Source organism: Oncorhynchus mykiss, chromosome 3 (genome assembly GCF_013265735.2).
Source record: "Oncorhynchus mykiss isolate Arlee chromosome 3, USDA_OmykA_1.1, whole genome shotgun sequence".
In the NCBI taxonomy this organism is placed as follows: Eukaryota; Metazoa; Chordata; class Actinopteri; order Salmoniformes; family Salmonidae; genus Oncorhynchus; species Oncorhynchus mykiss.
Genome location: NC_048567.1, coordinates 23,556,237 through 23,568,154, shown reverse-complemented (window position 1 = coordinate 23,568,154; position 11,918 = coordinate 23,556,237). Strand labels below are relative to the sequence as shown.

Below are 11,918 nucleotides of genomic sequence, written 5' to 3'. Positions count from 1 at the left end.
GATGTCATGGCGACGTTGGCTCGCTAAGCTCATGCTCAGAAACAAGTCATTGGGTCTAATGGTCATCTCGCATCGAACTGCGCATGTGCAGGCCGTGAAATCAAAGGCACTCCTTCGATATTAAGTTTGTTTTGACATGTCAGTTGGTCACTTTCGCGAGGTTGTTCGTTTACTTAAGACAGACTAGGTTGTGCCTTTAGATTTCAAGATAATTCACAGCCAACTAATAATTTTTCACTTCTCTCAATGACTTCTCAAACCCCAAACCCTGGTCTGGACTGCTTGGTCTGCTTCGCAAGCATGCCCGGAAGTCTCGCCATGTTGCGTCTCTGGGTTTAGAAACTCTGTGGTCCATCTGTAAGCAAACCAGACAGCACAATGTTCTTGTTTTTTATCTAGTTACGGGGAGCCAGGGGCACACTCCAACACTGAGACATCATTCACAATCGAAGTATTTGTGTTTAGTGAGTCCACCAGATCTGAGGCAGTAGGGATGACCAGGGATGTTCTCCTGATAAGTGCTTGAATTTGATCATTTTACTGTCCTGTTAAGCACGATACTATAAGTTTTGGCTCTTTCTGGTGATTGAACACAAACAAGAAAAGATAAGCCTGACAGATAGTCTTTTCCCGTTGTTACAACTCCCTACTCTGACAACAATGTCACTTGCTGTTTACTGCAACCAGGCTCCTGGAAGGGTGAGCACATGATGCACAGGAGAAGATGATGACACCCACACAGCAAGGCATGACGTCCACAGAAGGATTGATTGGAATGTGTGTGTGTGTGTGTTCCTGTCATGTGTTACAAACAGGGTATATCCTGTGTTAACAGGATGAATTATATACCGTTGAAGTTGGAAGTTTACATACACTTAGGTTGGAATCATTAAACCTTGTTTTTCAACCACTCCACAAATTGCTTGTTAACAGACTATAGTTTTGGCAAGTCAGTTAGGACATCTACTTCGTGCATGAAGCAAGTAATTTTTCCAACAATTGTTTACAGACAAATTATTTAGTTTATAATTCACTGTATCACAATTCCAGTGGGTCAGAAGTTTACATATACTAAGTTGACTGTGCCTTTAAACAGCTTGGAAAATTCCAGAAAATTATGTCATGGCTTTAGAAGCTTCCGATAGGCTAATTGAGATAATTTGAGTCAATTGGAGGTGTACCTGTGGATGTATTTCAAGCCCTACCTTCAAACTCAGTGCCATTCTGCTTGACATCATGGGAAAATCAAATGAAATCAGCCAAGACCTCAGAAAAAAAATTGTAGACCTCAACAAGTCTGGTTCATCCTTGGGAGCAATTTCCAAACGCCTGAATGTACCACGTTCATCTGTACAAACAATAGTATGCAAGTATAAACACCATGGGACCACGCAGCCGTCATACCGCTCAGGAAGGAGACGCATTCTATCTCCTAGAGATGAAAGTACTTTGGTGCGAAAAGTGCAAATCAATCCCAAAACAACAGCAAAGGACCTTGTGAAGATGCTGGAGGAAACAGGTATAAAAGCATCTATATCCACAGTAAAACGAGTCCTATATTGACATAACCTGAAAGGCCGCTCAGCAAGGAAGAGACCACTGCTCCAAATCCACCATAAAAATGCCAGACTACGGTTTGCAACTGCACATGGGGACAAATATCGTACTTCTTGGAGAAATATCCTCTGGTCTGATAAAACAAAAATAGAACTGTTTGGATATAATGACCATGGTTATGGTTGGAGGAAAAAGGGGGAGGCTTACAAGCAGAAGAACACCATCCCAACCGTGAAGCACGGGGTGTCAGCATCATGTTGTGGGGGTGCTTTGCTGCAGGAGGAACTGGTGCACTTCACAAAATAGATGGCATCACGAGGGTGGAACTTTATGTGGATATATTGAAGCAACATCTCAAGACATCAGTCAGGAAGTTAAAGCTTGGTCGCAAATGGGTCTTCCAAATGGACAATGACCCCAAGTATACTTCCAAAGTTGTGGCAAAATGGCATAAGGACAACAAAGTCAAGGTTGTCAAAGCCCTGACCTCAATCCTATAGAAAATTTGTGGGCAGAACTGAAAAAGAGTGTGTGAGCAAGGTCGTCAACAAACCTGACTCAGTTACACCAGCTCTGTCAGGAGGAATGGGCCAAATTCACCCACTTATTGTGGGAGGCTTGTGGGAGGCTACCTGAAACATTTGACCCAAGACAAAGAATTTAATGGCAATGCTACCAAATACTAATTGAGTGTATGTAAACTTTTGACCCACTGGGAATGTGATGAAAAAAATAGAAGCTGAAATAAATCATTCTCTCTGCTATTATTCTGACATTTCACATTCTTAAAATAAAGTGTTGATCCTAACTGACCTAAGACGGGGAATTTTTACGAGGATTAAATGTCAGGAATTGTGAAAAACTGAGTTTAAATGTATACAGCTAAGGTGTATGTAAACTTCCAAGTTCAACTGTATACTCTGTGTGTGCCGGCATGAGCATATTTTCCTATGTATAAATCAAAAACATACATGTTCACATGTAGTTCATGTGTCTATATGTTTTAGTGTGTGTAGACAGTGTGGAGAAGATGTCTTGTGACAGACCCAGACCAGCAGTAAGCTGTTTGAGGCTAGGCACTGGAGGTGTTGACAGGAAGAGAGAGAGAGAGAGAAGAATCACAGTCCATTCGGTCTGCTCTCAAATGCTCTGGACAGTATAAGCTAGCTGGCATTACACCCATGTCCTGTTAACGACAGAGTTGACACTCAAATGGCATTGTTCCTTGGAAGATTTGAAGACCCTTAGGTATTCAGTCCTCACAGCATGCAAACACAGTGTCCTTTCGGAGTATCACTATCAGCATTATTCAAGATGCTTTACCTTGTACTTTCAATGCCATTCACTTTCTCAACCCTCTGAAAAGAGCCTCATGGTAATATGGATACATTGCATCCGGACAAGAGTCCTCTAGTCATTCCCATGGACTCAAGTCTATATTAATTAAGCTGTTGTGCTGATGGGCTCACATGCTTTCTCCTCACTTAGCACCCATTGGCTCAAAGTGTCAATATGTTGCTGGACCAGTTTTAGAATGCTTGTCTTTTTGATAACAGCCAGTGCTTCTTGGCATTTATTTTATTTTGCTTGCTGGCATAGGAGAAATACAGTGTGTCTGTTTTCTGCAATCCCATGGTGTGGCAAGATAGCGTGATGTTATTGATTGGATATCTTTAACCTAGTTCTCTAATAACCTTACCAGGAATGTGTTGCCTACTCACGCAAGAAGGTGAGTTGGTATGGGTTGAAAACTGTGCCAGTGAGAGGTAATAATTTGTCATGTACATTTTGTCCTGCTTTGAAGATATTTGGTATGTATGTATTACACACTATCATGAAACTCCGCTGGTGCCCTATTGAACTTAAAAATGAGAAAATGAAGTGGAACAGCTCTTTTATTTTAGACTGCCAAAACCAGTAAAACCCTACTGGCAAAGTTGACACTGAACATGTGCCTACTGAGATTTAACATGCCACTCAGATTGTGGACTTGGGAGCTTGTCCTCTCCTTACTCCTGAAGGCACCTTACCACAATTGCCGGGCTCACAGACTCTATTTCACTGCTAAGAGAAATGACTGGAGTAAATCTATCAGCATTGACCCTAAACTCACCAAAAATGATCGGCCATTTTTTGTGGTTCCAGCCGCCCTGAACCCAATGAAATGTTCATGACTAAGCATGTTAAGAGTGGATACAAACCGTCAAAATAAAACTAAAGTTAATCTGTTATTTGTGTAACCAAGAAGCTATAAAAAATAAAATCTCATTAACAGCTGACATCTGTGATAAATAAAAGTGTATATTTTTTTTATCTAAAAGACAGGATGTGACCGGAATATTTAATAATGTCTATCTACATGATTACTATCTCCACTAGACAGTGATTTGCAGTTGGATCATTTATAATGATCAGCAAGGCTATGCAGATCAGTAGAATCCCCCAGTAGGGGAGCAATAGCTTCACACAGTATAACTTCTTTCACCAATTAACCCTACTGGTTCCCTCATTATGCACTCTGTCTTCCTCCTACCTAATTCCCTGCCTGTCAACATAGACAGGACAGCTCTACTTAGCACCTTAACATACTGTATGATAGGCTGCACACATTTTGAACCTAAAAGGCCTACTGAAAACAGAAATGAAATGCATAGACTATTGGCTCTGTGCAGCCTATACTAAGTGCGCCGCTTTTTTTGTTGTTGATAATCTGTAGAAGAACAGTTTTACTGTTTAACCATTATTACAATACAAAGGAAGCTATTACACATATTTAATGTGAAAAATCTAAATGCTATTAAAACGGCACGGTGTTTGTAATTATAGGGATGTATGAGCAAACCATGGAGTAAGTTAGGTCCATGCTAGTTGATATTTGGTCAACTATTAATAACTGAAGGCAACGGAGAAGAAACTTGTTGACAGAATGAAAGTATTTTTTTTCCAGTTTTCTTATATGTGGAGCAAAGTAACCTCCTTCAGAAAGAAGCTCAATGATATCTCGATTTAAATACCCTTGGCGGAGAGACTGGCTGCAGGCTCGGGTTGCAAGGATCCAAATGTGTAGGTATCCAACAACTGGACACAAATGAGATGTGGAGGGAGAAGTCAAAAGAAAAGGTTTGAACAAAACACGTCTCAAACAAGGTCTGGTACTATCCACCCCCTTTCCATTGGACCGACTGGCTGCCAATTCAACACATTTGGGCGTGTATTCGCCGACGCTGCTCTTCGCTGGGTGAAGTATGTTGTGATTGCAGTCCAGCTCGAGCGTGCGCGGGTCTCTGTCATAACAAAGGGCGCTCTTTCGCGCTCTGGGAATACGAGCCTTTTTGGAAAAAAATAACTAATCTTGTCTCAACGCTTCTGTAACACTGGTCTCTGTCCTGCAAGAATCAAATTATTGTCAACGAAACAAGATAGCCAAAACGAAAGAAAAAGGTAAGAGTTATACTACGGCACTTTCTCCATTAGCTGACTGTCTCGGTTGCTGCACCTACATTTCACTTGCGCATCGGAGTATGTTGTGGTGCCACAAGTTTGCCCCAGTATCTACATAGTACATAGAGGACATTGGGCTATTCAAAACAAAACGATGTCGTCTTCTAGTTCTTAGTAGGTACTTATAGGAAGATCTACCATTCATAACGTGTTTGGCCAGTTTAGACCACCTACCTCCAGCCCCGTTTTGTTTTTTGCCCTAGCGCTACACAGCGGATTCAAATAATAAACGCTTGATAAAGAGTTAGTTATTTGAATCAGCTGTGTCGTGCTAAGGCAAAAACCAAAACGTGCACCCAGGAGGGGCCCCAATACCGAGATTGAGAAACCCTGTCCTAAACCATCGGCTACAGCTCGATCATCTTTTCAGCAAAATGCATGCGATAAGAGCATTTGTCAGCAAATAAATATGCAAAAAGAGTATACTATGAATACTCTATCCGTATTTGGATAGGCTATATGATTGTGTTTTGTCGTTGTGCAGACGGACGTCTGTTTGTATTTGTGTAGGCTATAGTTTACATACATTAAAATGAGACTTGAGTAGGCTATATAATAGACCTGCAACCAAACATGTCTTTCAAACGCTGTTATAGAATCTCATTGAGCCATTTGAACAAGGTGAATACCAGATCGCGTTTGTAGAAAATTGTTGCCAGTTAGAGTAAGTTGAAATGCGTAGCTGCGTGCGCCAAGATGTATCGAGTTGGGTAATTTCACAGATTTCGCAGTCCTTTGTGTGGTATGACAAACTTGTTGTTGTAGACCTAGATTTTCCTTACTTGGTTCACCAGCTTTATATTATAGAGCAATGTCTTGTCATTTTGACAGCAGCTTAATTAAAATGCGCATTGGGGGATTTTAGTTGTGGATGATTTTGAATTTTCCACAACTGCAGTCTCCTAATGCAATGAAACAAATGATGAATCCTTTGATTGTATGTTTAGGCTGATTAACTTGATTCTGAAATTGTTTTGTGGTTTTTGAGTTTGTGCACATTTGTATAGCCTCTAGCTGTATTTTCAGGCTACAGTGATTCGAGTTACATGTTGATATGAGTTTTTTTCATGTAGTTTAATGCGTTTTGATAAACACTAGCCAAAATATAATAGCCAATATTGTGTCAAAGAAGAATAATGTCCAATAGTTCCGGATGGGAGAACATTGAAGGTACAGGTCTGGGTGACAGTCTGTGTGTAGCCTACAGACTTGGATTGAGACAAAAATAGGCTATTTTTATGCTCTTTAGAACCATTCTCAGCTATGCCCAACAGAGAGAAGCTTTTAGTAGGCTTATATCTGCAAGTCAAATATCTTGACCAAAGTATGGCATGAAGTACTTGTGTGTGGGGGGTGGGTTCTGCTCAAATCTGGGTCAAGGATTGAAAGGATTGTGAGTCTTATTCTGTACATTTAATATTTCTAGCAACCTGGCCCGCAGGCAGGTTAGACAAGCTAATCCAATTTAATTGATAGCCAGCTAGATAGATTCCCAATCTCATATCTAGCTACCAAGCCATGTCAGGCTATCTAAATCCAATTTCATAAAATTGCTAGGTGGCTAGTATTATCAATCAAATGTTTTTATAAAGCCCTTTTTACATCAGTTGATGCCACAAAGTGCTGTACAGAAACCAAGCCTAAAACCCCAAACCGCAAGCGATGTAGAAGCAGACAAATAACAGAAAATGTTTGTTTTATGTATTCATGAAGAAGAAATCAATAGGCTACATAGCTTGATCACATTCATTTAAAAACATACCTTCGACCCAGCACCGTCAGCTAAAATCAAATCCAACGCTGTGTGTCACTCTACTGTACACTCTCTCCTCCTCCTCCTGACGATACTACACGCACTAGGGTATAGTGTCCTACCTTACTTTTCTCGGTGCACCTGGGAAGGGGCCACTTAATAGGGAGAATGGGGGAGGGGTATTCTTTGCCTAGTCCAGTCAGTGTGTCCCCTCTGTAAAATACCGCTGACAGATCTTTTTTATAAATAATTATGATAAAACACAGGCTTAGAAATGAAGACGACTAATTTCAAAACGTGACATATTAGGGGGCCTTTGTGCCCCCGATGGTCATGACGCCACTGGCAGCATGCACAACTAACATAAAGACACATCTTTAATGCCACTGTGTTTCCCCTCCATAATAGTTTTGGTGATGTGTGATTACTGTGTCTAGATTCCAAAGTTTAGAAGAAATGTAAATATTCATGTTAATCTGGTGCAAAACTCACCAGCTCTAGGGTATCATTATCTTACAGTACAAACAAGGTTGTTTTTCTCCTTTCTAAATGCTTCTTGCCGCAGATATTTTATTAAAAACAATATTCACCCACATCTTTGACATGTTAAAAAGGAAACCAAAGTTGTAGTTGGTATCCTAGTTTTTCACAGGTCCTTGTCGTCAGGGCTAGGCTGCTCTGTCAGAGAAAATGACAGTACTGTTATACAGTAGGTCGTTTAGATGTCATAGCCTAATCAACAAGCGGTGCTATTGCTTCCCTTCACCAGAGCTGGAATATCCTACAGGTTTGTAGCTTTTTCTGGTTTTGTCATTTTTGAATAATAAGGTTATCATATTATTTGTAACTCCTACCCAACCAGTATGCCCTCTCTGAACTCTTTACTTTGCTCTCTCGCTTTCTCATTTTCTACCTCCCAGAAACACACATCTCCGCTTTCTTATTACACAACCCCATTCAATAAGTAACTCAGGTCTTGCAGGCTGGTGGGTGATGGCTGTAAATGACTGGAGCTGAGAGAGGCCAGTGTCGGCAGCCCATTCCCTCTCTGTCGGCTCCCAAATTGCATGTTGTCCGGCTCTCATTTCAGCCCTGAAAGAGCCGGCGCTCGGTTAGCATGGCTAATGGTGCATTTAGACTAGGGTGTAATTTTATTTCCAATTTCCGATGGAGCTGTAGTTTTGTATTAAATGACGGGAGGTCTGCTTCAGGGCTGTGCTGGGCTGTGACGTGTGGATGGCTGTGTCTCTATAATGGTCTGCGGGGTAATGAGGGCAGAAATAAGCTCCGGCCCAGGACTATGGTCCTGTGGGACGTACAGTACAGCCTATACCTCCCAGCCCACGGTCACCCCTATGATGCAGATATTCCTTCATCCAGCTCTGCTGCCTCTCCAACTGTTCCAACACACTTCAGAACTGGCCCAGACTCAAGTTACTGTACTGTTTAGAGAAGCAACTGTCTTTTGAGTCAACTGTCTTCTGCAGAAGACTGCGGTACCATTATACTATCCATAATATTATATTGAATGGTTTCGGTTAGGAACCTGAGAGACCCCAGATGCCCTGGCACATCAATTGCAGTGGTTGTATTACTGTGATCTGTCCCTTCTGTGTTGATAACTTCCATTTTGAGATCAATATGACTTTTATAGTATATTTTTAAGTGTAGTGTAGAGGATTGACAGTAACCAATATGTCTGAGGTGACTTTGAAGTACTACCTACGGCACTGGAAGGCTGCTAGGGTTTAAATAATGGGCAGTGTGACTATGTTTGGCTTGAAGAAGCAACAGTTAATCTTCGCCTCCCACCCCCAGCATATGGGACTTTGTTTGGCCCTGCACGGGAGTGAAGCACTGGACTGTGGCGTCTCATATTTCATATTGATGGTAGTTTGTTACCCATGGCAACTGGGCAGCTGATGGGGACCCCATATCTGGCTTAGGGGCGAGTGGAAAGGGGGGGAATAAGGAAAGGAGGGTTTTGCAAGGCCGTGCAGTCTTCCACCCTCCCTGCCTGCCTGCCTGCTTCTGTTCAGCGAAGGGTTCCGGAACCCTGGGGAGTGAATTATTACCTGTCAGCCCCAGAGCCTCCCCATCATCCATAACCCAAGGCTGACACGGGACAGGCCTGTCCCAGCTATCTGCTGAGACCACCAGGCTTTGGCCTTCAGGTCTGGCCCCTCCAACGGACCATGGGAGAAAATCACATTAACATGTAGCATCAAGCATTACAAATGGTGGGTTTAGGAAAGCCTCGTGGCTTTGCCATGACAGCTGAAGGGGGTCTTCAGTCATTGTCCGGGACCAGTAGGGGGAATGTACTTTACTGTGTTTCAGCCGTTTGCTCTTCACAATGCAGAAACTTGTTTTACTGAGTCCTCATTGCAATGCTAAGCTTCACTGTATTTGGTCATCATAGATTTGGCATGATTTATTGCATTTTCTAGTTTTGGTTTGAATATCACCTCTTTTCATGATATCACCTATGTTAATTTCAGCACTCATACCAGGACTTGCGTGCCCAAAATAAATGTCTGATTTAATTGACTGTGTTCAATATTGACACTGTTTTATCCTATTAGCCCCATCAGTAGCAGTCATTTAAATAGAGTCCTTGACAGGGCAGTAATTAGCTCTGATTCTAAAAAACAGGCGAGCGATGGCTGCCCTCCTGTCACACCGCAGCGGTTAGCACTTTACAGGTAATTATACCAGAGCTGGTGAGTGCGTGAATTTGGGAGGAAAAAGAGTTGAGTTCAACCAAAGGATAGAATGAAAAAAGAACACTCTGGACAAGTGACAGGCCTCGGTCCTCCTTTCCAGACTGGCTGTCTTCCTGTGGTTTTATAAAGCGTTTTTCAGCAGTGTTAACCCCTTGTCAAACATGGTCTTAGGCTGCTCAGCTAACCTGCAGCAGCCACGGGCCGAGAATGCTGGGTAACTGTCTGGTTAAGCTCCATGAACTGAAGTGGAAGGGTTCCAGCAATTACAGGGGGAATGTAACCTGTGTCAGCAGTATCTCATTTATGTATTCAGGTCAGTAAAAGTTTCCCAACCCTTAAAAAAGTATTTACATGTGAAAATGTTTTCATCCTACTTTATTTGTGTTATATTAGTATGTAAATCATGCTGTCAGAGTGGCTTGTCTATGTTTGTTTGAAACACCTTCCCAAATCACAGAATTACAATCTGCAGTTGAGTAATCCTTTTAGATTCCACTACCTCTTTGTCTTCCTCAAAAGAGATTGGCCACACACACACACACACACGGCTGTTTGATTAGTGTGACGGGAAGATTGTGCTCGGTACCCTCAGGGCTGGTAAGGGAGAAGAGTTTTGGGCAAGAAATACATCCTGTTGAGATGAAAAGTCTTTCCCTTTCATGCATATTTCATCTGAGGAGGTAGCTACTTCTTCATTTGCACATTGAGTCTCATCCTCCCTGAGGATTACTGAGCGATGACTAAAACCATTGCCTTTTTTAAACTCACATTTAACTGCAACACCCACAATCCCCCAGAGCCCCCAATGCACCATTAACAAACTCAAGGGCAATATTCAGGCATTGAGATACTATTATATGCATACAGTATAGAGGTCGACCTATTAATCGGAATGGCCGATTAATTAGGTCCGATTTAAAGTTTTCATAACAATCAGAAATAGTTTTTTTGTGCGCCGATTTTATTTATTTATTTTTATACCTTTTTATTTAACTAGGCAAGTCAGTTAAGAACACATTCTTATTTTCAATGACAATCCACCGTTCCTAGGTTAACTGCCTCGTTCAGGGGCAGAACGACAGATTTTCACCTTGTCAGCTCGGGGGATCCAATCTTGCAACCTTACAATTAACTAGTCCAACGCAAAAACGACCTGCCTCTCTCTCGTTGCACTCCACAAGAAGACTGCCTGTTACGCAGTAAGCCAAGGTAAGTTGCTAGCTAGCATTAAACTTATCTTATAAAAATCAATCAATCATAATCACTAGTTAACTGCACATGGTTGATGATATTACTAGTTATGATCTAGCGTGTCCTGCGTTGCATATAATCTGACTGAGCATACAAGTATCTGACTGAGCGGTGGTGGCAGAAGCAGGCGCGTAAACATTAATTCAAACAGCACTTTCGCGTTTTGCCAACAGCTCTTCGTTGTGCGTCAAGCATTGCGCTGTTTGACTTCATGCCTATCAACTCCCGGGATGAGGCTGGTGTAACCGAAGTGAAATGGCTAGCTAGTTAGCGTGCGCTAATAGTGTTTCAAACGTCACTCGCTCTGAGCCTTCTAGTAGTTGTTCCCCTTGCTCTGCATGGGTAACGCTGTTTCGATGGTGGCTGTTGTTGCTGGTTCGAGCCCAGGGAGGAGCGAGGAGAGGGACGGAAGCTATACTGTTACACTTGCAATACTAAAGTGCCTATAAGAACATCCAATAGTCAAAAGGTTAATGAAATACAAATGGTATAGAGGGAAGTATTCCTATAATAACTACAACCTAAAACTTCTCAAATCAAAGTGATTTGATTTGATTACAACCTAAAACTTCTTACCTGGGAATATTGAAGACTCATGTTAAAAGGAACCACCAGCTTTCATATGTTCTGAGCAAGGAACTGAAACGTTAGCTTTCTTACATAGCACATATTGTACTTTTACTTTCTTCTCCAATACTTTTGTTTTTGCATTATTTAAACCAAATTGAACATGTTTCATTATTTACTTGAGGCTAAATTGATTTTATTGATGTATTAAATTAAAATAAGTGTTCATTCAGTATTGTTGTATTTGCCATTATTACAAATAAATCTTTAAAAAATTGTCCGATTTAATCGGTATCGGCTTTTTTTGGTCCTCCAATAATCGGTGTCGGCGTTGAAAAATCATAATCGGTCGACCTCTAATACAGTACCAACAGGTATCAGTAAACTTGAATCAAAACACTTTCCCACTGGCTACTTGATGCAGGAAGCAACATATTTTGCCACATTCTTGTTACACTGCTGCTCATCTTCTCATAGAATGCAAGTTAACGAAACAAGCCCTCCTGTAAATTGGTGCTGGCCACACATACACTTTATTGATTGACGCAGTCCTAGTGGGGCTA

At 41.6% G+C, this 11,918-nt stretch overlaps 1 protein-coding gene across 5 annotated transcripts in view; it reads left to right on the top strand.

The window, feature by feature from the left end:
* The first annotated feature begins 4,663 nt into the window (after window positions 1–4,663).
* Window positions 4,664–11,918, top strand: part of LOC110514498 (semaphorin-6D) — a 157,239-nt gene continuing 149,984 nt past the window's right edge. For 4 of the 5 annotated variants that reach the window (XM_036972489.1, XM_036972471.1, XM_036972455.1 and 1 more), the window contains exon 1: window positions 4,666–4,998. The gene's annotated coding sequence lies outside the window, so the exon portion shown is untranslated. Of the gene's footprint in view, window positions 4,999–11,918 lie in introns of all 5 variants that reach the window. The other variant, XM_036972497.1, reaches the window with a different exon arrangement.